Here is a 6000-nt window from a genome sequence, read left to right on the forward strand (position 1 = left end):
TACTAAAAGTTTCTAGAGCTTTACAAAGTTTCAGCTGGGTGCAGTGGCTCATGCCTGTAATCCCTGCACCTTGGGAGGTCGAGGAGGGAGGATCACTTAAGCCCAGGAGTTTGAGACCAGCCTGAGCACCATGGTGAAACCTCATCTCTACTAAAAATTAAAAAGTAAAAATTAGCCAGGCATGGTGGTACACTCCTGTAGTCCCAACTACTTTGGAGGCTAAGGTGGGAGGATCACTGAAGCCCTCAGAGGCGGAGGTTGCAATGAGCTGAGATGGCTCCACTGCACTCCAGCCTGAGACACAGAGCCAGACACTGTCTCAAAAATAAATACCTAGCTGGATGTGATGGCTCACCCCTGTAATCCCAGCACTTTGGGAGGTCAAGGCTGGTGGATCTTCTGAGCTCAGGAGTTCGAGACTAGCCTGGGCAACATGGTAAAACCTCGTCTCTACCAAAAATAAAAATAAAAAGTTAGCTGGGCATGGTGTTGCACACCTGTGGTACCAGCTACTCGGGAGGCCGAGACGGGAGGATTGTTTGAGCCTGAGAAGTGGACACTGAAGTGAGCTGAAATTGCACCACTGCACTCCAACCTGGGTGACAGAGTGAAACTCCATCTCAAAATTAAATAAATAAATAAATAAATAAATAAATAAATAAATAAATAAAATATACTAAGGGAAAGTGTACACATAAAAAAAAGAAAAAATCCACATCCACAGAGAAGCTGATTATTTGACAGCATGACTTAGGCATTGAAATAAAAGATAGTGGACATTGAGTAAATGTTTGTCAAATGAATGAACCAAAACATGCAAAAGGAGATTTGGGCTCTGGGGTCTGAATAACTAGGTTTAAACCTTGATTCCACAGTCATTAGCTAGGTTTCTGAGTTAACTTCTCTAATATTTTCTTTTGCTGGGGTTTTTGTGAGTGTTGAAACCCTTAGATACAAGCTGAGTGCCTTGAATCTAGTTAGTGCCTAATAATGGAACAAGCTACTATTTGCTAAGTAAGGAAAACTGAGGACTGGTGCCATGTAACCCTAGCACTTTGGGAGGCTGAGGCAGGAGGATTGCTTGAAGCCAGGAGTTGGAAACCAGAAAGGGCAACAAAATAAGACCCCGTCTCTACCAAAAAAAGAAAAGGAAAGAAAGAGAGAAAGAAGCCTGGACAAAAAAATGAGATCTTGTCTAAAACACACACACACACACATACACACACACACACACAAGCAAAACTAAGGCTGAGTCATAGCTACAAACTGCTGCTTTTTGGGGATACAGAGTAAATCATTCCAGGAATCCCATCAATACCACTCTAGGGGCTGATTTCAAGGCATTCTGATTAACTTGATAATAGAATCAGAGAACCTTAGAACATATGGAGTATTTAAAGCTCATCTAGCCTGATCACCAACCTGATGCGGAAACCAATATCCCTCCCAGACTGGGAGGATAGAAACACACCTATAGTGATGAGAAAATTTACCTCATAGGGTCACCTAGACCCTTTTTAAAAAATGGCTTTCAAGTCTGGAAATGGCTTTTTAAGATTAGAAATTCGGTGATAGTGTGCTATGTATTGTGGTTATTCTATTTGATCTTCCTTAGAAAGATCCTTCTTGATGAAGCCAGTTTTCCATGAGACTCTGGAAATGAGCTGCCGAGGCTTTATTGAAAACCTGTGTCAATCACAGTGCAGCAAATAAAGATGAGCTCATACCTACCAACATTTTAAGACTGCTCTGCTTTTCCATCACTGGTAGTTCTCAAACTCTAACACTTAATTCAAGCCTGTATTCATTTCCATCCTTAATATCCAGGGTTGCTTAAACTCCCTGATTTGTTTCCACAAGGGAAATGGAATATTCCCCCAAGATTCAAAATCTATTCATAGCCACCCAGTCGGCAGGTAATTACTCCCTACCACATGCACTAAGAACAATATCATATTACTATCAAAGAGAATGGGCAGTAGTATAAAAATGGACAATAAATCAACTCCAAGAATAATTATAAATTTCAGAATGCTCACCTCTGTTACCTGATAAAAACACAAAATACACAAACTAGTTGACAAATAGAGTAAATGAATGAGATCACTCAAGATACTGGAAATTTCAGGCTGAGGTGGGAAGACTGCTTCAGCCCAGTAGTTTGAGGCTGCAGTGTGCTATGATCTTACCTGTGAATGCCAGCTCCACTCCAGCTTGGGCAACATAGTGAGACCTTGTCTTTGAATAGGAAAGGAAGGCTTGGCGCGGGAGTTGGCGGGGAGGGGAGGCTGGGAGTAGAGGGGAATGGAGGAGAGGAGAAAGGAGTGGAGGGACAAACTGGAAATTCCCATAAGTGCACCTTGTCAAAAAGAAAAAGAGGTAGAAAGGGCCAGGGGTGGTGGCTCATGCCTGTAGTCCCAGCACTTTGCGAGGCCGAGACAGGAGGATTGCTTCAGCCCAGGAGTTTGATACCAGCCTGGGCAACACAGTGAGACTGCATCTCTATAAAAAGTTTTTAAAAATAAATAAAATATATATATATATATATATATATATATATATATATATATGAGAAAGAGGAAGGAAGAAAAGAAGGAACTGGAAATTCCCATAAGTGCAAATATGTTGACAATTGTTTTTTCTACACAAGAAGAGAACTGGATATTTCAAAAAAGGAGACCCTCTGGAATCTGGCTGTTCAATAGAAAAAAGAAAAAAGAAAGGAGAACCACAGATTTTAATAGGAATAGAAAATGAGGTCCCCACTGTGGGAAGCTTTTAGATCTACAGTGGCCCAGGAAAAACAAACAAACAAACATATCATTAATCTTCAATTCCCTGTGGCTACCAAGTGATTCATCAGCACAGATCAGCATATGCCCTGGGTGAATAAGGGAAGGCATAGGCTATTATTGTCTCTTACTCTCTATAGGAAATAGAGCCCAGTCGACAGTGCCATGGTAGGGGGCAGAGGGCAGCACTCTTGAGATGGCTCAGCTCTGTGAGCTCACTTTTAAGTTAGATTTTTATTCTTCTTAAGACCCCCCAGTTCAAGCAGGGACTTTATCTCTGCAAACCCCTGAGGACTGACTCCCACTCCTCTCCATCTCAGACTAATCTTCTCTATTTTCTGCTATCCCCAGGATGCCCTGGTAATCATTGTGATTCAGAAATGACCTTGAGGAAACAGAAATGCCAAAGAACATTAGCATTTCACTGTACCAGTCCAGCCACATAAAAATCACTTCACTACCAGCAAACCCCAGGGCCCAGCAAGCCATGCAAATACTGCCCAGGGCCACCTCTGTCCTCTTTAAGGCCTCAACTTTAAGCCATGACTGCATTTTCAACCCTGTGAACATGATGAGCAAAGAACCCACATTTTCCCCAAAGTCTTACTTAGCCAAGATTTAAATAAGCCAATCTCTTCTAGTTGTCACATTCTACAAGGTGAGAGCCTAACAACACGCAACACCAAGTCCCAAAGAAGAGGTGTGCTGAGCCAGGTTGCTCTGACAAAGAGACAAAGATTCTTTGCTTGACCAATCTTTAGTCGGGCTCCTGAACCTTCCCCTAGGTCGATCTATGCACTTCCTTATAAAATCCAGTTTCAGCAAGAACCGTGTGAAGAAAGTTTAGCAAGAACCCTCTACTCCCAATATCTGATCAGGGTCCTCATCCTCTACCATCTCCCAGGTGATGTCTGACCACCCTGGCCTATCTTCAGCAAAAATCCTGTTAGGTTGCTTTAGCCAGAATCCTCCTTATCCCTGATGTTTCCACCTAGCAATTTTTCATCCACTGATCCTTGTCCTGTTTTTGGCTATAAATTCCCATTTGTCCATCTGTTTCAGAGTTGAGCCCAATCTCTGTCCCCCACTGCAGAATCCAATTGCAGTGGTCCCTATGCTTATTGCAGTGGTCCTCAATAAAGTTTACTTTACTGTGCTTTAACAAGTATCATTGAGGCCGGGCGTGGTGGCTCACACCTGTAATCCCAGCACTTTGGGAGGCCAAGGCGGGTAGATCACGAGGTCAGGAGATTGAGACCATCCTGGCTAACATGGTGAAACCCCGTCTCTACTAAAAATACAAAAAATATTAGCTGGGCGTGGTGGCGGGCACCTGTAGTCCCAGCTACTTGGGAAGCTGAGGCAGGAGAATGGCGTGAACCCGGGAGGCAGAACTTGCAGTGAGCCAAGATTGCGCCACTGCACTCCAGCCTGGGCCACAGAGCTAGATTCCGTCTCAAAAAAAAAAAAAAAAACAAGCATCATTGAATAATTTTTTCTTCAACAGCTCCCTTAAGAATATACAAAGGAAGGGCTGGGCACAGTGGCTCATGCCTGTAATCCCAGCACTTTGGGAGGCCGAGGTGGGTGGATCACAAGGTCAGCAGTTTGAGACCAGCCTGGCCAATATGGTGAAACCCCGTCTCTACTAAAAATACAAAAAAAAATTAGCCAGGCATGGTGGCACATGCCTGTAATCCCAGCTACTCAGGAGGCTGAGGCAGGAGAATTGCTTGAACTCGGGAGGCGGAGGTTGCAGTGAGCCAAGGTCGCGCCATTGCACTCCAGCCTGGGCAACAGAACGAGACTCCATCTCAAAAAGAAAAAGAAAAAAAGAATATATAGAGGAAATGGCCAGGTGTGGTGGCTCACACCTGTAATCCCAACACTTTCTGAGGCTGAGGAGGGCAGATCACCTAAGGTCAGGAGTTTGAGACCATCCTGGCCAACATAGTGAAAACCCGTCTCTACTAAAAATACAAAAATTAGCTGGGTGTGGTCGTGGGCACCTGTAATCTCAGCTACTTGGTAGGCTGAGACAGGAGAATCGCTTGAGCCCAAGAGGTGGAGGTTGCAGTGAACCGAGATTGCACCACTGCACTCCAGCCTGGGTGACGGAGCAAGAATCCATATCAAAAAAAAAAAAAGACTACATAGAGGAAATGATATCCTGAAAAACTCTTGACATGGTATGGCATTGAAACTGGGTTTTGGAAAGCTATGAGAGAAAAAAAATTCATTGTTGGATATTGATCAGATACTCAGGGGCACATGAGAAGTGAACTATGGAGTGCTTACCACTGTCTTAGAAAAGCCACTGGGCAGAGAATGAACATAAAACCAAAAGCTTTGAGAGGCTTGGCATCTATGATCAAAGTCAGCTGATTTTGTAGACTGGCAGAGTCAAATAAATCCAGATTCTTTCCAGGGTAAGAATTTGTTCTTTGGGTATAGTGGTTGGACGTGAATGCAATGCAAAATGTATAAATCAAAGAAAGCTCATTCATGACCTATTAGAAAAGAAAAGATTATCCCAAAGTCTGATAGTGGCACCTTTGTTTATAGCTAAAAGAAATGAATAGAAATTATTCTTAAATCCTTTTGTAAACTTGTTTAGAACAGAAAAAAATTGATCCACATTAAGTAATCCAGGTCCTTACTACTTGCAAGACCAGAAAGAATTCCCAGTTTAGTGTTCCACATAATTGTGTGATTATGGCAGATCTAATATCTAGTGCATTAAAAGAGAGGAAAACTAAAGATCAGGGAGAAGAGGGAGAAGAATACGTGACCTTGGTAACTGGGAAAAGCTCCATAGGCTAGGAGTCAGGAGTTTCGGACTTAAGTGTCAACTTTACCATTAGCTAGCTTTGTGACCAGGGAAAATTACTTAGGTTTTCTAAACCTCAGTTTCCTCTGGTATAATATAAAGGGCTTACAATAAAATCCTTTCCTGGTTATAAGTTTCATGAATCTAAACTCTTTTCTTTAAAAACGGATCCCCAAACTGCCCCAATTTTGTTTAAATTGACCCCAAATTCATTCAGGTATCATACATTGTTTTTTAATATCTTTGCCTTTGTTTTCCAATTTGTAGACTCCTATATATTTCATAGGGATATTGTGAGAATGTGAGATAAAACAATACTTAGTTATACAAAATCCTAGATAGAAAGCAAAGAAAGTGAAATCTATGAATTAACTTCAA

The sequence above is a fragment of the Symphalangus syndactylus genome, chromosome 3, assembly GCF_028878055.3.
Source record: "Symphalangus syndactylus isolate Jambi chromosome 3, NHGRI_mSymSyn1-v2.1_pri, whole genome shotgun sequence".
NCBI classification, from domain to species: Eukaryota; Metazoa; Chordata; class Mammalia; order Primates; family Hylobatidae; genus Symphalangus; species Symphalangus syndactylus.